General features: G+C 47.6%; 1 long non-coding RNA gene across 1 annotated transcript in view; it reads left to right on the forward strand.

Annotated features, from left to right (window-relative positions):
* Window positions 1–12,198: 12,198 nt before the first annotated feature.
* LOC134480164 (uncharacterized) overlaps window positions 12,199–27,723 on the forward strand; it is a 36,479-nt gene continuing 20,954 nt past the window's right edge. The window contains exon 1 of the long non-coding RNA XR_015627241.1: window positions 12,199–12,359. This is a non-coding gene — a long non-coding RNA (uncharacterized LOC134480164). The remainder of the gene's footprint in view (window positions 12,360–27,723) is intronic.

Below are 27,723 nucleotides of genomic sequence, written 5' to 3' on the forward strand. Positions count from 1 at the left end.
GCAGGCATACACAAAATAAATAATTAAATAAATAGGAATATTTTTAAATCATGAGGATAAAGCACAAATAGAAGAAAGTGCCATTTTATAAAAGAATATTGATTTAAGAAAAATAGTTATAATGAATTCCAAAATAATTGGAGTATGGTCTATATAATATTATCATTAAAAGGTCTTTTTTTTTTTTTTAAGAAAACATAGAGATAGATAGATAGGCAAAGACTGAAGACCTAACACATTCCGAAGGGTTAACAGGCCTGGAGACATGCAATTAAAATAGTGTTAATAAGAGGGCAACAGCAAAAGCCCCATAGGTTAATGGAAACCGTAGCTGGGATACTAGGAACTAGGTATACGTTTTTAAATTTTATTTTTTAATTACCTTACAAACAACAGGTTTCCTTATGGTCTTTTCACACCTATTTGGTTTTGGTTGATTTTGTCTCCTCCCGCAACCAATCTTCCTCGACCCCAACCCCATCTTTGGACTGTCCCTTCTGTTTTCATATCAAATATGTTCTCCATTTAAAGAAAAATAACAACAACCAAGACAAGCCGGCTGGCAAAGCTTGATGTCTGGCCACTGAGTCTGGCGATGTTAGTTGGATCCCTGGGACCCACCGGGTGGAAGGAGAGAGAACCAACTCGCACAAATTGTCCTCTGGCTTCCACAGGCACGTGAACACATACAAGGACTAAATAAACAAAATCAAGTACACCCAGTAATCATTTTAAAGCATCCCCTTTGTTTCCAACTTCTCCGCGATGAGAATGATGAGTTTTCTAATTTTAAAGACCCCCCTAAAATAAATAAACCTCTAGAGCCATCCATAAAGCCTCCCAGCATCCTTTCTGTGGTTGGCTCTTTCGTGCAGCTCCTTGTGTGTGAATAGCCACAAAAGAAGACATTTTGTGCTAAGAGGACCTTTAAATGACATTTATTTGCCTCTTCTCCCCTCATTTAAAAATGAGCAGATTGCAGCCCGGAGTGGTTCAATGACCCAGCCAAGGTCTGCCAGCCAGAAAGACCCGGGGAGTGAGGGAGGGCCACCTCTGGAGACACCTCCAGGGTGTCACGCCCCACTCCCCTCCCCTGTTCCAGGTGCCTCTCTGCAGGAGCAGATCTGTACTAAGCAGTAGGTGGCCAGTTGTGGAAAAGGAAACCTGGAGTCTTTACTGAACAAGAGAGTGCAAGTCTGGTCAGGGCTGGAATGAAGCCAGCCTGAGCGAGCGTAGAGGAAACCAAGGCAGTTCCGACTGACTTTGGCTTTGTGGCCCGCAGACTAGTCCAGGCCTGCCGGCTGGGGCTGGAATTTCAGGTGCGGTTGGGGGACTTCCTCCAATCTCCCTGACCTAAGAACCACAGAGTGGAGCACCTGGAGCGGGGCCTGGGTTCAGCCTGCTCCTCAAGCCTCCCTCTCAGAGCAGGATGGTTTTGCTGAGGGATTTGCTGTTGAGGTTTTTTTCCTTTCCTTTCAGGACTCTGTCTGAGGCTCTGCTCCACAAGGGTTAGAGAGCAGCGTACAGCCTCTGGAAATCGGTTCCCCTGCCACATGACATCAGTGGGTTATATTGCAACTTTCCACATGGCTGCCCCGACACAGGCTGCTATGTTTATGAAAATTCTCTTGATACCAGCTAGGAGCCTCCTTGGCGCCGGAGGCTGTGTGCTGCTTGGGCTGTATTCTGTGCCGCTGACACAGGTTCTGGGGAAGGCCAGCGCCCTGCTCTCCTCACCCAGCACAGGGACACCTGTCTACAAGCTTTGGTTACAGAACTTCTGGCGCCTAGAACCGGGTCTCCTGACAGGAGGGGACAGCAGGTGGGGGTCAGGACCCCTGTGTGGCCAGTTCTCTCATTCTTTGTGGCTTTGGCTAAACCGTTTTACTGAACCCAGTGGCAACTTTTTCTTCTAGTCCCCCAAACCTGGGGAAAAGACCACTGTTCCTCATCAGTGATGGGAACCGGGACTCCGTGGATCTGGGAGAGAGGTCTGGGGAACTGAGGCAAGACATGCTGTCTCTGCCAGCTTTTGCTCTCTTTCTCCAAACGTGAGGGGTAAGGTTATTTACTTTCTCAGGTTTGCTGGCCTGCTTCTCTCCCTCCCTTTCCTCGTTTCCTTCTTCTAGCCCCCATTTCCCCCTCACTTCCTCTTTGTCACCACACCCACTTTCCTTTTAACTTGGGTTATTTTGAGATCGAGTTTTCCAGTGTTGCCCAGGCTAGCCTTTAACCCAATGACCCAGGCTGTCCTTAACTTGCCATCTCCTTCGTCAGTCACCCAAGTGGTGGGACCATAGGTGTGCACCACCATGCTTGGCTTTCCAGTTTTAATAAATAAGCACACCAAGTCACTATGTTGTGACACTTTCAAATCCTCAGCCTCTAAGATGAACCAAGATGATCCTACTGCTGATGCTCGAGGACCCACGTGTCCTGGGCAATCTCCACTATGTGTTGGTGCTTAGAAGGTTAACTCTGAGTAAACACACACTCTTCTTTAGCACAGGAAGCCCTTGGACGTGAGTGTCTCTCAGTGCTCCCGAGTGCTGTGATCCCAGGAGAGGGCCTTTCCTAGCCTCAACTGCCTGGTCCCTCTCTTAGTACTTATGGTGTTGTTAGTCACATTCTATCGAAACATTGTCTGTGATGGTAGCTAAGCTTAGCATGCAGCAGCCATGATCTGTAGTAGTCATTCATTCAATACTCACTAATTCATTCCTAGGCCTTGGACACATGATCCAGTTGGGGGTCCACCATGATTCAGTATGCATTCTGAGATCCTCTCCACACCACCTCCCCCTGACCAAGGACAAGAGAACTGCAGCTAACATGAGCTGATGTCTCAGCGGGTTCCAGTTCCTGCTCTGTAGCCTCTGTATGTGCAACCCTTACAGCGACCCATAGCGGCGTACACTTCCCTTATCCTGCTCTCTGCTGCTTAGTAAATGGAGCCACGGGGAGGAGAGACGCATGGTCTGAGAGCGTCGATGATGCAATGTAGGTTCAAATGCAGACCGTCTGCCTTTAGATCTGATGACCTCAACCATCACATCATCTGACACCCCAAAAGCTAAGAGCAAATCTAATCTCCAAGACAGGACTACAAAGGGTCTCCTCGAGGAAGGTGGGGAAGGTCAAGGTCTAGTGAGTGGGGGCCTCTAGAGCAGAAACCTAGTCTGCACTCTGAAGATACACATGGCGAGAAGCCTCATCTCTGACCAGAAGTTGCTATGGTCTCCTCTGCCAAGAAAGGGAGCCGGCAGCAACTCCACCTTTGCCTACCCTGTCCCAGCAGAGCATCGGGCAGACGTTTATCATCCCAGGAGGACTATACTCCTTGCCCTTGGACATGTTATCATAGACACGGTGGGGTTCCTGTGCTTGGCGTGTGTGAGCTATGTATATGTGTGTGTAAGTATGTAGGTGGGTGTGCGCATGCGTGTTCAGATGTGCGTAAATGTGTGTGCATATGCAGGCTCTCTCACTGTGACTGAACTCAGCAATTCAGATAGAGTGGGTGGCTGGATTATAGGAATGTGCTATCACTGTGCCTGGTGCTTTACTTGGTGTCCTGGCTAGGTGTATGTCAGCTTGGCACAAGCTATTGTCATCTGAAAGGAGGGAATCTCAATTAGGAAAATGCCTTCATAACACCCAGCTATAAGACATTTTCTTAATTTCTGGTTAGTGGAGAAGCCCCTGCTCATGGTGGGTAGTGCCATCCCTGAGCTGGTGGTCCTGGGTTTTATAAGAAAGCAGACTGGGCAAAGCTATGGGAGCAAGCCAGTAGGCAGTACCCTTCCATGGCCTCTGCATCAGCTCCTGCCTTCAGGTTCCTGTCCTGTTTGAGTTCCTGCCCTGACTTCGATTGAGGATGAACCATGATATGGAAGAATAAGCCAGGGCTGGAGAGATGGCTCAGTTGTTAAGAGCACTGACTGCTCTTCCAGAGGTCCTGAGTTCAAATCCCAGCAACCACATGATGGCTCACAACCATCTGTCATGATATTTGATGCCCTCCTCTGGTGTGTCTGAAGACAGCTACAGTGTACTTATATATAATAAATAAATCTTTTTTAAAAAAAAGAATAAGCCATATAAACCATTCCTTCCCTAAATTGCTCTGGTCATGGTTTCATTGAAGCAATAGTAACTTGGTTTCTGGGGATCTGAACTCAGGTCCTCCAGATTGCACAGCAAGCACTTTACAGACTGAGCCATCTCTCTAGCCACACACTAGCTTTCAGGGACCAGCTTCTTGGAGTTCTATAAGAGGACGATACTGCCAGAAAGGGTTAAGAGGATACCCAGAAGACAGAAACTACCAGAAGGCGAACTCAGAACCCTGGAGTCCCTGATAGTGGAGACTCAGGTCAGATGAAGGACCTCCCATGTTTCCTCGCTCCCTGAAGCTCCATCTGTCAGTCTAAACCACTGTAGGCTCAGTCCCAATCTCCTTAGGAGTGATTTAGAAGGGGCCTGCAGAGCAGTCATCCCTTCTATTATAATGGGCATGAGTCATAATTCTCAGCCACCGTAGGCCTCTCCCTGTCTCTGCCTCCTCCCTAAGGCTACTGCTCAGAGGCATTTAGGGTAGATTTAAGGTCAAAATCAAATCAGAGTCACCAAATTCGGTGTCAGGCCAGGCAGGAGGGATGGGAAGCTCGGAGTTATAGTCTGGAAGGTTTCGCAGCTCCTTGGAGACTATTAAGTGAGTATATTTTATGGCCAGACACAATGCTGAGCGAACCATCTATAAACCAATTACCAGAAACTTCCCTGCACACCTTGGAGAGCGCTCGTGGACTCGCGGGTGGGTGGGTGAAGAGGACCTGTGCCTTCCTGCCAATAGGTGTTCCCCAAGGTTCCACCTGCTGGTGGCATCCTGTCGGGCTCACCCCTCACAATGCTGAGGTTCCAGTGGGAGGGCTCCACAGGAAGGGTCAGCCATGGAGAGTCCTTATTCAAGGCCACAGGAGCGACTGAACTGGGAGGCACCAGAGGGCCTCCAGCCTCTGAGTTCAGCTTTCTCTGCTTCCAAGACACCCAATCTTTCCTCAAGTCCCATGGGTGATGGCAGAAAGCAGATGTCCCCTAGGAATCCCATTACCACTCCACTCCAGATGTTGTTCTTAAAAATCTTACAGGTCTCAGGCTCAGGTGGTGCCCTGGATGTTGACAGCTGGAGATGGTCCATTCTTCACCAGGCATTCCCTATCCAAGTCCTGGGCCATTTGATCTGAAGTGCATGCATTTCCTCATCAGAATCCTTCCCTCCCTCCCTCCCCCCTCCCTCCCTCCCCCCTCCCTCTCTCTCCCCTCACTCCCCCCCTCTTCTCACTCATATCATAGGCCGCACCAAGTCATCTCCATACCACTTACCACAGTCTGGTGAAGGAGGCAAAGTCTGTGAACCTGGTAGATGAGGACACCTAGGCGGTGTGTGGAGGTGGACAGTGGTCACACGGGTGAGGGAGATCACAGGGGAGGGAGGATGCTTGCCTAAGCTCACATAGGTAACAGTGAGCTCATGCTTTTCCCTCTATCCAGACAGGGACGGAGTGGCCAAACCAAATGAACTAGAATGAAGTCGCCATGGCCTTCTGGTACAGTTTGGATGCTGAGTATCTCCCAGAACTGCATATATTAAAGGCTGTATCTGGATGCCGATGTTGGGAGGCCCTGTGGATCTTTAGGCATTAGAGCCTCAAGAGAGCTCAATAGTCATTGGTGGCTGTGCCTTCCATGGGTCCCCCATTCCTCGTTCTCTCTCTTATTTCTGGCTGCAAGGTGAACTATTGACCCCAGCACACTTCCCATCATTGCCAATCAGGACACCCAGCATAAGCCCAAGGCAGTGGGTCCATCTTAATCATAGACCGGGACTTCCCAAAATGAGGTAAAAATAGACCATTTCCCTCCTTATTAGAATGTTAAGTGTTCTGTTTCAGGGGGAGAAAGGCTGACTGGTACCCTCCCCTCAAGAAACTCCAGGTATATCATCCATTCTAGAAGTTATCTCCTGTTTTAAATAGATGGGACTTTAGGAGAGAGTGGAGCCTTAGAAAGTGAAGAGAGAGCCAATGATCTCCCCTCCCCTTTGCAGTCCCTAAGTGTGAGTCACCCTGAACAGCATCTGCTTCCTGACTACCCCTGTCCTGGGAATTCAGCTCTGAACTTGTGTTGGCCATCTCTGAGGACCTGGCAGAGGCTCAAGGGAAGCAAACCCCAGAGGACCCAGATGCTTTTCTGTCAGGTCCAGCTGCCCTGAGAGTTGACGGTTTGACAAGTGGCATTAGCATAAGAACCTCCACAGTGGCAGCTGCCAGCTCTGTGCCAGAGCCTACGGTGCCCCCGCTTGGCACCACTCACTGTCACAGGGGTGGATGCTTGCCCACCAAAGGTGCATGGCTGTCTCTCACACCAGCACCTTAGCCTCTATGCCTGAAGTAGGGAAATCTCTAGCTGTCTCCTCAGCTGCCCATAGCCTTGCCTCTCTCCAGTCTCCTCACTTCTTATCTACCTAGAAGGCTCTGCTCTATTTCTTCACAGAGTCTCCTCTCTAATCTGGATGCCTCAACTTCTTTCTATCCAGGGCAAGAGCAGGCTTTCCCAAGGTACTCCTTGAAGATCTTAGTCTTGTAAAGGCACAAGGGTCAGGCTTCCTGGATTCCATGCTCAGTGTCCTCCCAGGAAATGACCCTTGGGACCAGGAATGGAGACATTTGAGTTAATGGTCTTGTTAACACAAATGGCAGGGATTCCAAGGTCAAGTGAATGGAGGAGCTGGCGTGTAGACAGGATAGTGTGAAGAGACAAGGAGAGCTCTTGCTCTGGGAGTTCCCTCACTTCCACTATCACAGCAAGGTCTTAATGCCCCTTTTCCAATCTTTGTGACTCTGGCCCACAGATAGAAGCTTCCATAAATATTATCAGCACAAAGTAAAATTGGGAGAAAACGAAAAAGTATCAGTCACTGTTATCAAATAGCACAGGAGTCCTCTGGGCAGTACTGTGGCCAAGCTGTGTGAGCAGAGCCCAAAGCTCAAAGATCCAGTATCTCTTTGTCCCTTTTCTTTCCCTGCTTTGCCATACACCTGGCCCACTGCCCTCCTTAGTCCAGCCTTGAACCTTTCTGACTCTCTTCTTATTTGTCTGTCCCTACTCACAGAGCCTTCCAGAACTCTCAGCTAAGGAGCCCCAGGTACCTCTCACCACCATGACCTCTTGTTCTTGGTTTTCATTACAGTCATGAAGAATGAAATTGTACATTTTTGTGAAGACAGTTAAAATGATTTAATAGACATCTCAATATAAAAGCCCTCTTTTCTTTTGCAAATTAGTGCTATAGCTGGGGTTACTTATACACAAAAAATTTAAAATCAAATAATATCGTAAGATTTTGTTGAAAATTTATCTGGGCTGTAACTCCTCTTTCCTCATCCTCTAGTGACAATCACTCTGACTCTTGCCTGGTTCTCCTGTTATCTAGATCTTTTCATTTAAATAACACACTGTAAAAAAATATGTTTTTAAACCCAAAATTTTATTATATAGTTTAATTTAGTTTAGTTTTAAATACATAAAAATTTCAAAAGGATTTTTGGTGACAAATCATAAATTCTAAATTTTGCAATTAATGTTTTTAAAATTATCTACCCATTTATCCATCCACTATCTACCTACCTACTCACCCACTCATCCATCCATCCATCCATCCACCCACTATCCACCAACCTACTCATCCATCCATCCATTCATCCATTCATCCACCCACCCACCCATTCATCTATCAACTCACCCATCCATCAACTCACCCATTCATCCACCCATATACCCATTCACCCATACATCCACCCAGCCACTCACCTATCCTCCTACCCATGCACCTATACATCCACCCATCCATCCATCCAGCCACCCACTCATCTCTCCATCAGCTCATCTACCCATCCACCCAGCTGTCCTACCTTTGTTGCATGTCAGTCAGCTGCAGATACAAATGCACTTTATCTTCAGAAGCTTCACCTTGTGTCTCATTAGAGGTCAGTATTTGCTTCTGGTTTGTTTTGTTTTGATTTTCTTTTGAGATAAATTTTGCTTGTAATGGAATGTGTAGAGTGTGAGTGTACCAACCCCTGGGTTCAGAGAAATACATCCTACTATGTAACTAGATTGTCACAAAAATCAGAAGTGCTCCATTGCCCAAGGGCTTTCTTATCTACCTCAGAGAGTGCCATCTGTTACCTTAGGAAGTAGGTGGCCATTAATGTGTGTTCTCTTTGTGTGTCCTTCTTTCCCTGTGCTCTTATCTCTGTCCCCCCTCTTCCTCTTACATCAAATATAAGTGAACAGCTTCTGACCCTATCTACCGACTTCCTATTATGCCTCAAATCTTAGCTCATGTTGAGTCACAAGGCTTGTCATGACTTAGATAGGGAAGTGCAACTCAACCTGGGCTATAAAGTAAGACTACATATTTTAAAAAGGCCTTAGCTCACAGCTTTGTTTTCCTTCCTATAGGAAAACACCACAATCTAAAAACTTCAGTCAGTGTCATCTTCATACACAACGATAAACAAAAACCTCTTTCCTGAGACAGCGCTGTGCAATGGTCCTCTTGGACAACTTTGTTCTCTTCCTCATTTCTGGTTAGCTTTTTTTTTTTTAACTATGTAACACACACACACACACACACACACACACACACAGAGTGATTTAACAGAACAAGAAAATTATATCACCCTTATTTGCTACCTGAGCAAATGTATTAGATAATCTATAACTTATTTTCCCCTGAGAAGCTGCATTCCATCAGTTGAGAGCGGCTTTCTCCAGGCTTTCAGAAGCCTCTCATCTCTGGTGCGGGAGACATCACCATCATATACCTTAGACCTTTAACGACCCTTTCAATCTGCAGACCAACATCTCTCAGCTTGGGAAAATTTTCTTCTATTATTTCTTTGATAATTATCCCCTCCATTTTCTCTGAACCTTTCTAGCATTCCTAACGGTCAAATGACCAACCTCCTGAACTGATACTTAATGTTCTCATTTTCTTGGCCATTATCTGCCTTTCTCTCCCTCGTATTCTCTCTCTTTCTGTTCCACTTTTGGGGAAATTTCATCTATTTTATCTTTCAAACCTTTTATTGAATTTTGAATTTTTGCTATCACTTTTAATAGCCAGGAGCTCTCTCCTGTGCTTTGATTGCCATGTATGATAGCCCGAATCTACACCTATCTGTGATCTCTCTGCCTCTCTGTCTCCCATCCACTGTTTTTTATTTCAGGTGGGAGCTCTGCTTTTATTTCTGTGAGGACATTATGTATACATATATGAATGTGTGCGTGTACATTTGTACATGTCTGTGATATGTAGATGTGGGTGTGTGTGCACAGGTGTATACATACATACATGCAGAAGCCAGAGGACAGCCTTGGGTGTCATTCCTCAGGCACCATCCACTTATTTTGGATATCTGGACTTTTCTCTGGCCTGGAGCTCATTAAGTAGGAAACCTTACTGACAGGAGTTCCAGGCATCTGCCTATATCTTTCTACCTAGTACTGGGATTATAGACTAACACCACCATGCAAATATAGCACATATACTTATATATAGTTTTGATGGTTAAGTTTGGGTCCTCGTGTTTGTAAGGACAGAACTGTACTGGCTGAGCCATCTTGCCAACTCTTGTGTTTCAAGTTTTCTTCTACTCTTCTATTGCCTCAACTTCTTCTAACTTCCTTCTCTTCCTTTCAGCTTGAGTGGCATCATGATGATATAATATATATTGAGATCTATAGTAAGAGTTCCTTGGTTGCCCATATCTCAGTGAAGGAGTCCTTAAGAAAACCTGATTGGGGATCCAAGAGATGGTTCAGTGGTTCGAAACACCTGCTGCTCTTCCAAGGGACTTGGATTCCCAAGACCTTCATGGTGATGAACAACTGCCTGTCACTCCAGTTTTAGGGAATCCAATGCCCTCTTCTGGTCTCAGCAGACACCAGGCATGTGAGTGGTGCATATACATGCATGCAGGTATTCACACATACACAGAATCAAAATAAGTAAATCTTAAGCCCTAAATAAAAGTTAGAGCATTACTAATTCCCTATTATGTTTTTTAAAAACAAAAATAGAAAAAGAAAATCTGATTTGCAGTTCTCTGGGCATGAGTGGGTCCCATCCACTGGTGGGTTCATGAGATGAATAGTTAGGGAACTGACTTTCCTTGGAAGGACAACCCTAGATCAGTAATGTCTTTCTTTCCTTAAGCCAACTGGGGGAGGGGATCAACAGTGGCCCTGTGGTGCATAGGTTGTCCTGATGATGTCTTCAATGATGTCTTCCTTCTGTCTGAAAAGTGCCTTCCCTCCACTCATCTTCTGAGAATGGCTCCTCCCTCTCAGCCTGGGCAGAAAGAGAGACGTTTGCTTGTCTGCACAGGTCAGGTGAACAAGCTTCAGAGCTAGCCTTCTGTCTCTCCCACAGTCCCCCATGTCAACCACCCCTAGCTCCTCAGGCCTCCTGGGATCCACAGGGCATGACTTCTTTTCCACCCACATTTTCCTTCTCAAGCTGGCCATTCAGACTTCTTCCATTCTGTTAAGACAATTACCTGAGAGCATGTGCTTAGATCTCCCCCCAAATAAGACATTTCCTCCCAGTTTCTGTCACTTCCCTGTCCCTTTTCTTGGTGGGATGTTGGTGTCCTGAGTCTCACATTAGTGGGACATCAGGAGGGAACTGTGATAAACAATCATGGCCGACCTTCCGGATCTAACCTGACGTCTGTGGACCTAACATCTACCTTCCCCACAGCCTAGCACAGCCCTGAAGATAGACCCTTACCAGCTTCCTTTCTCGGCATTCTCAGCACCAGGCAGAGTGCTGGACACACAGTGACAGCTTAGGGAATAGTGTTGACGAAATAAAAGCATGGAGGCAAGGAGGTTTTACAGGGAAGAGTGCTTGGTGGCATAAAAATCAGGACTGAGTTCGGGGCTTGGCAGTGAAACTTGGCCACACTCAGAAAAAAACCAAACCAAACCAAATCCCCTTAGTTCCATCCATTCAAATATTCTGAACAGAATCCCCCAACCAGGCAGGTGAAGGTCCTGGTGAGCCCAGGAGCTCAGAGGCACAGTCTGGCTCCAGCGTCACCCTGACCCCGCCCCCCTACACACACACACACACACACACACACACACACACACACACACACACACACACACACACACACACACACCGGCATGCAGTCCCACTCACTCTCCACCCGGGGAAGGGCCTTCTATCTCATGCCTGCAGGGGAAGGAACCAGAAGCCTCCATTCTAGAAATCTGGAGTAGAGAGGGAGGAGGAAGAGGAGTGGGTGAGGGGAGAGACAGGAGTGGGAGGGAGGAGGGAGCGTTGGAATAAAGGAGGAGGAAGGAAGAAGGGTAGAAATGGGAGGAAAGGGTGGGAAAGGGAGGAGCAGGAAGAAGAGGCAGAGGAGGCCTCGAGAGCCAGGACCAAGCACTGATGCTGGATGAGAAGCTAAAAACACAAGGCTTCCTCCCCACCACTGTCTTAATGTAGTTTTTTTAAAATAAGGCAGCCTCTTTCTAGTTCTCCCCTTCCACTGTCATTTATTTCAGTTTTTATCTCCACAACAAAAATTCCTTCCAACTTTCCCCCCCTGTCTCCCTCTAATGCTCTTCACTCTCAAATGCTAATAACCTCCAGCTGCAAACGGCTTAGAAGTGGCTCTAGATTGTTTGATCTTTGGCCTGTGATCCGCTTTCATCTTCTGCTTTCAAATGTTACTTTAGATTTACTTTAACCTATTAACATGCTTGGTATTCATAGACACGCACACTCCAAAGCAGCTTCTAAGCTCCCCCCGCCTCACCCCCTCCCCATTTCAGCCAGGCAGGAAACTGAAACTCCCAACGCAGACCAGAACTTTCCAGTGCTGGGTGGAGGAGGAGGTCTGAGAGGCAAGAGACTGAGTCTGAGGAGGCTATGCAGGAGAATGGTGGGAAGGGAAGAAAAGGAAAAAGAGAGGAGAGGATTGCAGAGAAGAAAACAGAGAAGAGAAGGCAGAACGAGCCCGCGCAGGGGCGTGGGGAGAGGGGCAGAGAAAGGGACCAGGGCCACAAAAGCCAGAAAAGTGTCCAGGACTGGCAGTCTCCCTGCTAGTTACACGCAGTCTAAATCTGCGCTCTCCAGGCAGAAGATGGGGACCCAGAGCCCGCTGAGTTAGCGCCCGAGATTTCCAGCTTGTGTTGAGCTGGGATGGCTGGCGTGTTGTTTCCACAGGAAATGAGAGGCATGAATATGGATGAAACTCCTCACCGAGACCACAAGGGTACAGTTCAATTATTTGCCATATAAAGTAGCACGCGAGGATACTTGGTGCTTGATCATTTCTTCTGTGTACAATTGTGTGTGTGTGTGTGTGTGTGTGTGTGTGTGTGTGTGTGTCTGCGCATGTAGGGGTGTGTGACTGTGACAGGGTGTGAGGAGGTGGCTGGAGAAGGTTCCCCAAGCACCTACGGGAGATCCTTTGAAAGGCATCATGTCATTCTGTCCCTTCTTGAATGCTCCTGTGACCTGAGCCCTGGAGATGATATGGGTGAGGGGGCTTCCTACTTTTCCACTTGCACACCACGGCAAAACACACATGCACTCACTACACACACACACACACACACACACACACACACACCCCACACACACACACATATATGTGTACACACACTCACACATAGACACACATGCATATACACACAGACTCACAGCACCACAACACACACACTCACTCACAGCATACACACACACACACACACACACACACACACACACACACACTCAGTCACTTTCCCCACAATAACTACAGCCTCCAAATTCACCAATAGACAGAGGCCCAGAGGACGACTGCTGATCTTAAATGCTTGGAAAGCCTTGAAGCGGAAGGAATCCCAAGCCCACCATTTCCCCAACTCTACTCTATTGTCTGGGAGAAGCAGATGTTTCTGTCTCCTCTGAGCAAAACCTGGCTGGCTGTAGAAAGACTCCAGAATCCTCCTAGCACTCTCTGCAGAGGAAAAGCCACTGAAAGGGGCAGTGGAACCTCATTTGTAGTTAGAAGTCTCGGGTGCAAGTCTCAGGCCAGTGACTCAATGTCTCACCTCAGCTTCCTCATCTGTGAAATGGACTAACACCCCTCCTTGAGCTGGGCTAACAAAAATAATCCCAGTGAGGCTCTAACTGTAAGTCACACAATGCTCGTCATGTAGCAGGTACTGTCTAAAGTGCCTTATAAATATTAACTTTCATAATCCTCCGTTAATCCCGCTTAATCCCCCTTTAACCCTATGAGGTGGATACTGTTATTAGTCTCATTTCCTAGATAAGGAAATGGAGACACAGAAGGTTTAAGTAATTTGCACAAGGTCACACAGCTAGGGCTATTATGTTCATTTTAGACTAATTAGGCTGTAGGGGTCAAATGAATTCATCAATTACCTCATCCCGTTCCTTGACATGCCTTGGAGATGGGGCCACTGCTACTAGTTCATGTCGAAAGGAGCGGGCCAATCTCACCCTAGAAATCCAAGTTCATTGCCACGGAAACCCAAGTTCCTTAACATGTTCTGACGTGAGGGCGGATCTCCCAGAACAGGACTAACCTTGCTGTTATTATCATTCATGAGTATCGGTGAAGCTGCAACATGAGGAACTCTTGTCTGGGCAGTTAGAAGCCAGGTGCTAAGGAAAAGGCAGTGTTCCTAGGCTGTCTCCTTGCTTGAACCTTCTTTAGGGCTGTCTGTGACCTTCCTAGTGTGGCAGGTAGGTTGCTGTCCTGTACAGGAAGAAGGACAGAAGCTTCCCTGATGGACCCACAGCACAGGGGTCCTAGCTCAGTAGATTCTCTTCTGTGTCTTGACTCTTTGGTTTCCCATGATGATGAGGGCATTAGCTCCAGGACTAAGAGACAGGCGATCCTGGCTGGGCCCACCCATAGGTTACTCTGGTCCCTGAAGCAGTAGATCCACCCACTTGAGATCCATTGACAGCCATAGTCTTGCTCAAACATCACTGACCCCGCCGTCTTGCAGACCTTGAGTTTAAGTGACTTCAGCGTGGTCATACAGAATCTCCTTGTCAAACGCAACAGCACATCCCTTGGCACTCTACAGTTTTACCATGATCATGGTTGAGAGTTAGGCTAGGAAGTCATTTTGTAGGCCTCCTGCAACTGACACACCCATGACTCCACATTTTCTGTAAATGTCCTGGACCTGGGTCTGCTGGTGATCTGGTGGAATCTAGGTTTAAGGTATGGCTTCTTCTTCTCTCTAGACACTCTCTCCTCTAACTTGCCCAGCTCTCCATAGCAGTGGCCTTCATGGTGCCAGAGCCCCTTGCCAAAATTGAACTCGGCCTTTCTATGTATGCACCTTGTGCCACCATGTATTCAGCTGACCAAGGCTTCCCCATCTCCTTAAATAGTGTGGTGTTTTTAACGAGTGGTGACTTCTGGATGACAGGGCCTTGAGAGTGCAGTTCTCTTAGAAGGATCTCTTTTTACACACTGACTTCCCATACAGCCCATTGAGGTCCCCTGGGAAAGAGCTGAATGTCAGGCAGAGCTTCCAAGTGAGGGGCTTAGCGAAGGCACATGCTTGCAGGGAGGGAAGGGCATCCGCACCTTTCCTTCCACTGATAGCATAACTCCAACTCTGTCACTGTTTACAAGACAGTTCTGAGCACCGTGGTCAGAATCCAGATGTGCCTATTCTGGGCCGCAATGAGTGCCCAGCTTCTGTTCTCTGCAGTGCGAGGTCTCCTACCTCTAACTCAGAAGATGGGACTGCAGGCCAGGAAGAGCAAGTCTCCATTTTGGTGTAGTGGTGAGAGCAAGGCTGGGCTAATCAAGGTTCTGTTTTTGCAGCCACTTGGCATCCGTTGGTGCCAGGCCCAGCAGGGAGAAGCTCAAGGAAGCTGGGAGGGGCTGTAGGCACAGAGGAAGTGAGCCCCTTTCTTCACACCACCCACCAGCCCTCAGTTACTGGGAAGAAAGGCAAATGAACCCAGAGCACAATACCCAGAATACACTGCCACTCTTGCTTCCTAGGGGGCTTGCTGTAAGTTAAAGCTGGGCTCCTCCTGGGGGCTGACATTTTCCCTGGTTCAAACAACATCTGTGCCTCGCTGAGCTTGGCAAAGGTGAAGGAGTCAGTCACTGCCATTATGAGACAGAATGGAGAGCCACCCCATGTCCCTGCCACCCCCACCGAGGGACGGTGGGCAAACCCACGCAGATACCCACACATGTAGCTATATATGCCCCCCATGTTATACAACATGTATAACTGGAGATGCTTCTCACACTCACCTGTGACTCTAACAAGCTCCACGCCTACTGATGTGCTGTGGTACAAGTATGCTCTTCCACAAACCCTTAGGCTTATACAAGCACACATGTTTACATGCATGTGTTTGGCGCGAACAGCAGACAGGTTCTTGCAACTTGTCCACCCTTGTTCTTCCCTACCTCAGGTCACAGCCCCTTCCCTGCCACTTGCCTCCACGCTCTGACTGGGCAGCGACAGTAGGGGCTGCTGAAGATTCAAAATAAATGCATTCTCTAAGAGGGACCGGCTTCCCCTCCAGGCTCTAGGCCAAATCTCCAAATGAAATCAGGCTGGGGAGAAATGAACAAGTGAGATGCAGAAAACAATGTGAAGAAGAAACTCTGAAGATAGGAATAATAATAGAAAAAAAGGTGAGTTATTTTTCAGCTCACTGGCTTTCTGAAAAGTAATATAAAGTTGGCCAGTGTCTTCTTGGAATCGACCTTTCTGAGCCGAGACCCAGGCCACACGCACATCTTTTTCCTCTCTTTCTATTACCCGAAATTTGTATGGTTTCATCTCCTCTGATTCTCTTTCATTTGTGCGCCTGTGCAAACCCCTGTGTCAGGGGCTTGTTCCTAACCTGGCAGGCCCACCAGGCTGCCAGCATTCTTCCTGGGCCTCCTGCAGGGCTGAGAATTGAGATCCTCCCAGGGCCTGCAGCCTTCCTGCTCCAGCTCCTCCACCCACCTGGCCTCCAAGCTGTCTTTGTTCCTTAGAGGACTCTCTTGTTCATTCCTGTAGACTGTCCTGTTCTCTCTGTGGGCTTAGGGGACAGGTCCTGGAGCAAAGCCGAGCCCAGAGTCTGCTGCACCCTGAAGCAGAGCACATTCCTGAGGAAAGAGTGTGTCCTCTTCAGTGTGGCTGCTTCAAATTTTCTAGGATAAAGATTCAGAAGGGGCCAGGGCCATTGTTAAGAGTAAAAGCATTGTTTGTTTGCTGCAGTTCCAGGGAACCCTCTCAAGGGAGAGGTGTGAAGGTCTTGCCTAGAGGTATTATTTCTGCTGCTCTCTCCTCTGTCACCTCCTACCCAAGGTGTGTGCACACTCACACATGCACATATGCACAAACACATGTGTGAGGTCTTCAAACATATCCATGCACATATACCCACACCCTCCTCAAACACTCCTACTCACCTATGTGTGTATATACTTTAAATGCATCCCTTTAAGCACAGGCATGTACCTTTTAAAACACATGGATGCAAGTACTTTAAATACATCCACACAGATACACATACATGCACATCTCACAAACACATACAATTACATGTATATACCTCTAAAGAGACCAACCATGTGTGTGCATGCACAAACACACACACACACACACATACACACTGAGATACATGCATATGTGTGTGCTGATACATCAATCATATGCACATGTATACACCTCACGAACACATGCAAATCTATGTGTGTGCAGCTCTAAAGAGACCCAAACATACGAATAACCATCTCTAGGTGCACACACATGTATTGACACATCTTGAGCACACCCTCACAGTCACTCTTATGCACCCAGGTGTACATTCGTGTTCTTCTGCAGGGGTGCCTTGCCTCTCAAGGCAATCCTGATACTCTTTTGGTAGCCTGTTTCCACTCTCAATGTCTTTCCAAGGAGGGTGTGGGGGTGCTTGGAAGTCCGAATCCCTGTTGACTTTTGCAATAAATGTATCAACATTGAGTTTCACTCTCCCAGCCCCATGTGATTCTTTGCTGAAAAGATAAGTGAAAGATGACTTACTCCATATCACGTGTGGTCCTGCAGCTGGACCAGTGTGCTGTGCTCTCTGGGTTCACCTCTGTAGCTTGTCTTTTGCTACTTTGGGGGTTCTTCTCTCTTCTACCCTTTTTCTTTCTCCTTTTCAACCCCGTAACACTAGATAGGAGAGAGAAAGGTTAGAGAGAAAAGGAAAGAGATCCCTAAATAAAGTGGGGGGTGGTTTTGGAAAGGGAATGATGTTATTGTTAGTTACTTCCGGCTGATTAGGGGCATTGAGTTCCTTGGGGCAAGTTTGATCTTTGCAGTTAGGATACCTAATTTCTTCCTTTTGTCTCTTCTTTGCACACGACTATGTAACAAACTACAACCAATAGCAAGCAATGACAACCAGCAACCAACCTACAAACCCTCACTTCTCGGGGCCCTAGCATTCATATACACCCGCCCCCCAATTCCAAATGTTACACAATTGTAAGAACAACCTGCAGCTGGAAAAATCCTGCCCCTGCTAGAGCTGGAGGCAAACAATCATAGTCAGCTGCTACGGCCACTCTGAAGCAGCCCCAAAGCCCACACCTGAGGTTAAAATGAAAACGTATTCTTATATTTCTGTGTTTTTGAAGAACCCCAAATTCCAGAATTTTTACCACACACAACAAGAGTTAAGAAAGCCTGCATGGGTAGATATTGAGTCGGGAAATGGAAGAATGGGGATACAGGGAAAAGTGACCAATTTATCTGTCTATCTATCTATCATCTGTCTATCTGTCTATCTATCATCTATCTATCTATCTATCTATCTATCTATCTATCTATCTATCTATCTATCTATCTATCTATCTATTTTTGCCAAAGGAAAGTAGAAGGAAATAACCACTTCTTGTGGCCTCCTCCTGTGCCAATGGTCCTCAACCTTCCTAATGTTGCCACCCTTGAATACAATTCTTCAGGTTCTGATGACACCCCAACCATAAAATTATTGTCATTGCTACTTCAGAAGTGTACTTTTGCTAGTGTTATCAATTGTATTGTAAATATCTCATATGCAGATGGTCTTAGGGTTACCCCCATGAAAGGACCATTTGGCCTCCAAAGGGGTCACAACCCACAAGTTGAGAACCATTGTTTTATGCATTTCGTCACCTCATTCAAATTTGTGAAGTGGATGAAGTATATGAGGGGCTCAGGATGTGTCTTGAGGGGTGGAGTGCACAGGACAGTGCTGCTTACTGACGTTAGCTCATTCTTGGCTGCTTTCATGAATGGACCCTTCCATCTTTAATGCTATTCTATCATTACCCTCACGATTCAGTCCTAACGAGAGAGGTATTGGCTGTCAATCTTACAGGCGAGAGTTATGGGTCTCAAAATAGGTGAATGACTTGAGTCTATCAAGTGAGCACCCCCCCAGATCTCAGTGGGGCACACGGTTTCTCCAGCTTGCCCCTTCTCAGTGGGAGTCGGTAAGATGCTCTGACTGAGTTAGTCTGGAATCCAGGCTGCTTCTGTCTGAGGCTTTGCTGCCCATCAGGTTCTTGGAGCATCTCAACTAGGAAGGAAACAGCAATCAAGGATCGTATGTGGCATCCTTTTTTGATCAATGCCCTGAGATGGCACATGTCACCTATGCTCACACTCCACAGCTAGAATATAGTCATGTGGCTGTAGGGCACACCAAGGAGGCTGGGTCACACACCCTTGTTTGGAGGAAGAAGGGGAGAATGCAGATATTGCTGAGCGGTGCTCAGTGTCACACAGCTGGAGCCCACTCTCAGACACAGCTCTTTGTCTTCTAGGCTCAGCGATCTCCTGTTCTATAGTTTACAGTGAAACCTTAGGCTTTACCAACAGAACTTGGCTCCCGCTCTTTGTCCTAGGTCTAGAAGTGTTTTCATGTATAAGCATATTAACAATCATGAGCATTGTGTTTGATGGCTATTTTGGCTTCTGTGTGCTCTGTTATATACACTCTATGTAACCTTAACTACTTCCTCATGAAGTAGATTGGCCATTCCACTTCAGAGATCCTAGGCAGCTCATCTGAGTTTGAGAGGTAAAGAGGCTGCAGGTCTAGGGCTCTTAAATCTCAATCTTTCTCCTTTCCACTACATTGCTATGGCTCCCATCAGACATAGGATTGGTGGTGGGGTAGACAGGGAGCCATCTTTTTGTCTAACAGGATAGGATACCCTGATGAAACTGCTAAAGTTGTCAGGAGTGAGTAAAGTTCTTGCAGCCTCTTTGTGCTGGGGATACCTGGAAGCCTGTAGCTGTTGTAGTTCATCTGGATTGATAGCCATAAACTTGGGAACACTGGGTCATACAATTTTGTTGGGTACAAATCTTGGATACAATCCCCCTCCCCATTAGAAGATGAAAAACATTCATTCCAAGAACGATCTGTAATTGATGGTAACTTAGAGCACATCACTTAAAGTTCCCGGAATTCGGTTTCTCTACCGTTTCCCTTGAAAATGGAAGACTGCAGCCCCCATTCTTAAGTCTGCATCACAGCCAACACTACAACGTGCCTCTTTTCATACCCTTCCTGCATACCCATGACAGAATAACCTTTTTTTTAAGCCACACATGCAATTTCTCCACACTACTCTTCTGCTCCATAAACTATGGCTGTCCTCTGCTATAAAATTAAGTCCAGAGCCCCTGCCTTTCTTTGGGCTGAGTGCTTATGTTGGCGTAGAAATCTCAGCTCATGTCTGGACAAACCATACCAGGCCAACATGGTTTCATGTGGTGAGGTTTAATATGAGGACGAGATAAGGGAGAGGGATGAGAGAGAGAAGAGTAGAAGAAGAGAGGAGTAAAGACTGGCCTTGAGCACGAGGAGGGAAGGGGGGGAAGGGGGATGGGGAGAAAAGGGAGAGAAGGGAGAGAGGGAGAGAGGGCAAGAGAGCCAGAGCAAGGAGCAAGAGAGAGGGGAGGGGGCAAGCAGCCCCTTTTATAGTGTCAGGCATACCTGGTTGTTGCCAGGTAACTGTGGGGCAGAGCATACCTGGCTATTGCCAGGTAACTGTGGGGGTGGAGCTTAGACAGAATGCTAACAGCTTATATTCCCCCATCCAGACAAAAAATCCTTCTCAATTCCCCTAAAACACACCAGATGCTCTCACTGAGATGCCTTTTTCACCCTCCTGTGGCCCTATGAATAGGTGGCCCTCCTTGCTTGTCCATCAGTGCCACCTCTAAAATCCCTGGGTTAATCACTGCTCACTTTCAATCTTATGTTGGCACCTTTGGGTATCCAGATAGCCTCTGTCCTGGAGAGCTTCTTGGTGTGTGGTCATTTCCACCCCTAGGTATGTAGACACACGGACGATCACAGACTCTCTGTGGTACGTAAACGGAAGATTTGGGGCTGAGGCCAAACAATACTTCAACTAGACATAAGGAGGCAGCCTTGGCAAAAAGCCCTGCAATTTCCCTGCATCTGTCTGCGGAGCTCACTGTGTTCATGAGCTGAGTTCAGATTTCCAAGCACGTTGGGTTGTATTTTCTTTGCCTACTGAGGGGACAAACCCAGGTGTCCCATAGGCTAACCTGTCAGGAGAAGCAAGTGGGTAGCTACCTTTAGGGAGCTCCTCAAATTAAGCTCTTTGGCTTTTTGCCCACACTCAACCTTTTTTTTTTTTTTTCTTTCCACAGCAGGCTGAAGCCAGTGAAGAAAGTAATAGATTGGGACTGGGGTGCTCAGGTTAAGTGGGCCGCTTTGTGGAGCTCATCTATAACCCTGCTGGAGCCCAGAGAACAATACGTTAATTAGAGTCGACAGCACGGCTCCCATCAGCCATCCATCCTGTCCACGTCTGTAGGGCCTTCCCCATGGACACACTAGCCCACTCCCTACTCTGAAAGAGATTTATTCATTATCAATGTGTGTCTATGAGAGGGACCTAGTGGGGACTGAAGAGGGAGAGAGGGAGATGTCAAGAGGGACAGAATTCGAAAGAGGCTGATCCTGATCAGCTGGCAGAAGATCAAGGGGCGTGTTTGGGGGCTGGAGATGGGGTGTCCCCAATTAGGGGGATAAAACAAAGCCACCTGGTTGAACAAGTGAGCCAAGAGCAATGAGAAGAAATGCCGTGTGCAGGACGGACAAAGTCTTGGCCAGGTTTGAACACAGCTCCCTTTAAGGCCGGAATGGTAGAAAAAGGAAGTCACAGAAGATGATATCCTTTTCCCCTAGAGCTGTGTATCTCCAAGATTCTACTTCCAAAGCACCCAAAGATGCCCACCAAAGGAAGGAGTGACACCCAGAGTAAGCAGAGGAACCAAGGTCAAATGTCAGGGGGACTCACTTACCAAGGGGCTGAGAGAAAGAGGACTCAGGAAGGCCAAGCATGGCTTCTAGAAATTTATTATTTTATTAGTATTCAACACAGGAAGGTTTTTTTTGGAAGAAAGTGAGCTATATCTCCTTGTTTCTGGGTTTTGTTACTTGTGTATTGCCAAGAATTTTAGAGATGACATAACCAGATCTCTTCAAGGTGGCATAGGAGCCTTGGGGTTGATAAGTGAGCAGGTTGGAGATGACCAATCTGACCAGTTCCCTCTCCTCCCCTCCCCTCCCCTCCCCTCCCCTCCCCTCCCCTCCTCTCTTCCCCTCTCCTCTCCTCTCCTCTCTCCTCTCCTCTGCTCTCCTGTCCCCTGTCCTGTCCTGTCCTCTCCTCTCCCCTCCCCTCCCCTCCCCTTCCTTCCCCTCCCCTCCCCTTCCCTGCTCCCCTCTCTCTTTCTCTGCATCTGTGTGTCTCTCTGTCATTGCCTCTGTCTTTCTATGTGTCTAGTCTGTCTCTCTTTATATGTGTGTGTCTAACTCTCTCTCTCTCTCTCTCTCTCTCTCTCTCTCTCTCTCTCTCTCTCTCTGTGTGTGTGTGTGTGTGTGTATCCAGAAGTCAATATTAAGAATTTCCCTTTATTGCTCCATTTTATGTTTATTGAGACAAAACTCCCTCACTGAACCTGGAGCCCACCAATTTGGCTATAGGTCTGGCCAGTGACCTCCAGGGAACTCCCTGTCTACCTTACCAGGATTGAGATTATAGTTTCTCACCACATACATCTTTTTACATGGGTGCTGATGATTCAAAATCAAGACTTAGTGCTAGCATGGTAAGCCCTTCACTGAGTCATCTCCCCAGGCCTCGGTCAGGGAACTTTGATGACCTTTAGTAGTCAGTAGTCACTTGGGATGAAGGACAGTTGAACTTGTGCAGGACCTGTGGCTTTGCACTTTTAGCAGGCTTCCAAACTACACCCCTATTTCTGCTGTGGGGAACCTTAGCTTGAGAAACACTGGCCAGATGATTTCTGAGGCTTCTGATTCCCACGTCCTATGACTCAGTCCAGCCTCAGGACAGAATTAGCTACCCCTCTGTCACTCATCTTCCAATGGTGGGAAGACTCATGTTTGTGGTGTCTGTGTCTCTCCCAAGCGGACGGACTTTTCTCCGGTCATTTCTGAATTCTCCCAGTCCAGGCAGTGAATGTCACGTTCTGTTCCCAGCAATTCCTGAATGGATGAGAAAAGCCCTACAAAACGCAGGGAAGGCAATTCAGGCAAAGTATTATCAACAAGATTTAGGAAGAAGCCCACGGAACACAGCAATAAAACCTGGAAATAACTATCCATTTCCTCCCTACAAAACGTCTCATTTCCGAGTCCATAAACGCTCCCCCCTCCGGATCCCAGGCCCATCTGTTTTGTAAGTGTGTATAATTATTAGCATCATAAAATCAGTTGCTATACCTAATGTAATTATCAGGAGCCAAAATAATATCAGGTAAAGGCAGGGGAGGGAGGCGGAGGCTTGCTCACTGCAAACTCAGACTGGTTCTTAAATGAGAGGGAAGTAGTCACATGAGAAGATAAGAATTCTTTATGGGGAGATTACACTTCCAGTGGAGGCTTCGAGACTGCTTTGAGAATAAGGCTGAGCTAGCTCATCTCCGAGGAAAGAGCAGCTACTTGGCACATGCCATGGGTTTAGCTGGTGTTGGGAATTGGAAGTTGGGATCTGTGCTTCCTCTGTGACCAATCTACAGCCTCTCTGGAGGCTTGGGGAGCATGCCCTTCCTTCCAGAGGCACTGCCAAAGCTAGTTCATTCTTTTCCATGCTTTGGCTCGACCTCCGGAGGGTTCAAAAGTAAGTTTACAAAGCTTGGCTGAGATACTAAGTCTGCGGTGAGTCCCTGACTCAGGAAGAACTCAGGCCTCCTGCCTTAGTGTCTGGTCACAGTGTCAAGGCTGGTTAGTTACCCACGGAATGACTGAGCCGGAGAGTCAATGGATGGAGTGATGGATGAATGGAGAAGGTACAGATGGTGACAGCAATGGCTATTACAGGAGATGGTAAGCATATGCCGGTTCCTCCGCCCATGTCTTATGGTGCTGGTGGGAGGTAGTACACTGCTCACCGAGGCATTCTGGAGAGGCTGGCTTTGATTTACTTCAGCATGCTGACCACTAGATCAGTCCAAATGGGACAGCCATCTTAGCACAGGGGTGGGCTCTATACCACCAGCGTACCAGCTAGTGGTATCCAGAGCTAAGATCCAAAGGAGGCTCTGCCTTCTCCAAGGTTCAGCACCTTCCACAATGGCATGGAAGACGACCCTGAGCCCTTAGAATCTTCTGTGCACTCGTTGGGCCAGAACTCAGTGTGCCTGTCTACTGAAAACACAGGCTGTTACCATTGTTGGCTGAGATGTTGGTCTGCCTTCTGGATCCATCCCTGAGGATTCAAAGCTGTCTTAAGAGGGCCTGGAGGGGAGGGGGTGACAGTTCTCAGTGCCTATTGTCTATTGGTTCAAATGGGTTTGTCAAGCTGCCTTAGCAATGTCTCATTTGCTCGTTTGCCAGAATCCAAATCCAATCTGATGGTGGAGGGATTCACTCTATGGCCCTGAGATCTGTGGCTAATGTGACCTCCCCGTCTCCTGCATCCCTTTGCTGCTGAGGACCAGGGTCCCTTCTCCAGGTCTAACTCCAGGAACATTAGGGATGGATGGGGAGTGTGTCAGCCAGAGGGCAGATGGCTGGGGTCCAGGCTGTTGTACTGTCACTTGTTTGTAGGGATGGTGAGCACCAGAGGCACTAGCAGTGCGATCTGGGAGAGGTGGGACAGCTGGCCTGGTAAACTTAAGTGTCTCTGCAGCCTTTAGAGACAGCTCCATGTAAGCATGTTTCCTCCCGTCTCTGTCCCTTGTTCCCATGCCAGTAACCTCTGGTGGTCCCCCAGGTCTCTTCATGCCTAAAGGCCTCTCTCTAGTCTCCATTGCAACTACACAGCAAGGACTCCCTCCTTCCTCCTACACTAGCTGAGTAGGTGAAGAGCAGGGGAGGGTTCTGGGAGCTCCTGGCCATGGGCACCACAATGACACCTTTCTTTCTTAAGGCTTCCCTCTTTCTTTGCTTCCAACATAATTTTTTATTTTTTTATTTTTTATTTTTTTGCATTCAGTACCTTCCAGTCTGGCTTGCTGCAATGCTAGGACAGGCCCTGCCAGAGCGGGGCACCAGCCAAGCCTCGGGGAAGCTTCTGCTTCTACTGATAAGTGTCCCGTCTTTTCCTTCCCCTCTGGCAGGGTGGGGATTCATGCCCTCCCTTCTGAGCTAGGGAATTAAAGCAGGGAGCTGGGCTTTGGCAACCGGCCTTCTCCCTGGCTCTAGGCCTGCACTGTCTCCATGGGTTTCTCTCTCAGACTCACTGTTGCCTGATTAAAAATGATTCGTTCTTGCAAGACAAAATAGGGTCTTGTCTGGAGTCCACCCCAAAATGAGATAGAGACTTAGAGTTCCAGAGCGTCAGAACTCAGTCCATAGGAGAGAGGGAGCATGGTGGGCAGTGGGGTGGAAGTGGGTTCCCACTTCCTGTGAAGGGAAGGGTTGCATGTAAGAAAATCTGTTCAGGCTGTCTCATGTCCAACCCAGCCTTACCTGTTTGAAGAACCACAGACAGGGTGCTCTCGAACCATGGACGCACAAAGCAGGCACAGTGGGTGATACATGCCAACAATCCCAGCCCCTTGAAAGCTAAGGTAGGAGAAGTGTCATACATTTGAGGACAGCCTGGGTTACATAGTATGTTTCAGGATAGCCTGAGCTACAGTGTCTCAAGCAAAACAAAGAAACAAAACAAGCCAAAAGAAGTTGCTTGACCTGAGGGTTTGGTTCCTGCAAGGCGGTTGGCGGCGGGGTGGGGGTGGGGGGTGGGTGTAGTCTGGGTCTTTGTATTTGGCTTCCAGATGGCTGCCTTCTCTGTCTTCCTACACTGATGTTCCAGCTTTCTTTGTTGGGGCTCATGAGTTGCATTAGCACGCTCAGCCGCCATAACAAAGTGTCAGCCATGATACAGACTAAGCAACAGTACTTATTTTCCTAAGTTCGGGAGGCTGAGAAGCCTGAGCTCGAGGTAGGAAAGCCTGTCCCTGTTGTCAGAGGGCTGTCTTCTCCTTGAGTCTTCACACAGGAAAAGGAGGACATCCCGGAACCTCCGGGACAGTACCATCACTAGCCCTGTCAGGTTAAGTCCTTACCTTCATGGCTTTCTTTCATCCCCATCATCTCAGAGGTCCTGCTTCCAAGTACGGTGACTCTGAGGGCTGAATTTCAAAATAAGAAAATTTCAGGGAAAAAAAAATTCAGTCCTTGGTGCCAGTCATACTGGGCTAGAACACACACTGATAACCTTACTTCAATGGGATTTTCTTGGTAAAAAAAAAAGTGTCTATATACAGATACATTCTTAGACAATCAGGGGCGTTATGGTGTTAACAGAAAAATTGGTGGGAGACAATGTCACTTTGTAATACCCAGTTTCCACAGACTGACTGAACCCCAGTAGAAAAGACACTGTGATTCCTTTCCTTGGCCCTGCTTGGTTTTCTGGGAACATGGTACATTTAGAGTCTCCTCAGGGGCTCCCTGGGCTGAGCCTTGGTACCCAAGGCCCTTAAGGTTGTTCTGCTCAGTGTTTCCAGATTCACTCTCAGCTGCCACTGCTCACGTGGTCAGCTTTCAGAGTCACACCTTCACTGCCCAGCCACTCAGTCAGTAGAAGACAAACACACAGAGTGGTGTGGTTGTCATTTCAGGAATCCTTTGAGATGTTAGTACAGAGCCATTCTGAGCAGGAGAGAAACACATTATAAGAAGATCTGGGATGGGCCTGCAGTTTAGGGATCGGGGAAGAGATGAAGACAGGAGCAAGAGAAGGCAGGGCTGAAAATTAATCTAACTCTCCATCCTTCTGAGCTCGCCATCACTGTCATGAAGGAAACCTCTCTTCATATTTCTCTCTCCTAGTAGGATTATCCCCCGGACATCTCGAGCAAGAGATGTTTTAAATCTTCATTTAGAATACACAAACACTGGAACTTTCCTTTCTGAGCTAAGTAGCCCTTACATGTTCTTTGTGCCCCATTATTTCCTTGTAGAAACACTCAAGAGTGGCTACCATCATCCTGAAGCCCACACCACACTGTGACTCTGAGTCATGGAACTGGGGAAGGGAGTGGTCAGGGTTTGGGGGTGCCTTTACTTTCATCCTTTCGGCTGATCTGTCATCTGTCACCCTGTCTGCTGTTGTTTCAGGACTCCCGTAGGGCTTCCTCCCATCCTTCAGCTCCCTGGCTAGCCTCATCTGTCAGTCAGTATCCTTGTGCAAGGGTTGGGGACCAGAAGAGCTCACTTGACGTGACAGCTAAGTGGTAAAAATGGTGCGGGCCAAAAGAGAAGCTTATGGACCAAGTATATGCAGGTCATGTGACTTCACTCTGGGGGCACTTGCCCCTGCTGATGCTTGCATAGAAAGGCTACATTAGGCCTCACCATTTTCAAGAAGAATCTGGGGACTGGAAGGATCTTTGCAGAACACAGAGCTCATGTCCCTGCTGGTTGTCCCAGTGCTTCTCGGAGGCTTGCTCACATAGTCCCAGGGGCGGGAGGACTTTCTCCCAGTCTTTGTTAGGCTTTATAGCTAGGCATGCTGGGATATCTCTGAGTAGGGTGTGGGTCTTCTTGGATTAGGCAGGGCTCTCCAGAGAAGCAGAATCAACATATATATATACATATATATATATTATAATAGCATATATATATATTATAATAGCATAAGGAACTAGCTGGAATGAGTCTCAAGGCCAACAACTCCTACATTGGAGACCCTGAAGAGCTGTGGGTGTGAGTTTCAGCCCAAAGGCTCGAGAGCCTTTGAGTTGGTGGTGTGGTTTCAGCTATAAAGAAGCTGAGGAAGTGTCAGGCAGAGAGGTTCTTTCTTCCTTGGGCAACAGCTTAGCTTTTCTACTGAGTTTGTTTTGCTCAACTTTCCCCTCCCTGTCTGGATGGGGCCTCTCTCACAGTGGGGAGGTGGTCTGCTTTACCAAAGCTACCAATTCAAACACTGTTACCCTGAGACATGCTGACACCTCTTAGAATAATGTTTGACCCACATAATGTTTGACTAAATATATGGCCTTCCATGGTCCACTCAAGTGTATAGTTAAAATAACCACCTCACTTCTTGTCTGCCACTCTCCACTAGTCTGGCCCTCCTTATTTTATGT

Source organism: Rattus norvegicus, chromosome 8 (assembly GCF_021556685.1).
Source record: "Rattus norvegicus strain SHRSP/BbbUtx chromosome 8, alternate assembly SHRSP_T2T, whole genome shotgun sequence".
In the NCBI taxonomy this organism is placed as follows: domain Eukaryota; kingdom Metazoa; phylum Chordata; class Mammalia; order Rodentia; family Muridae; genus Rattus; species Rattus norvegicus.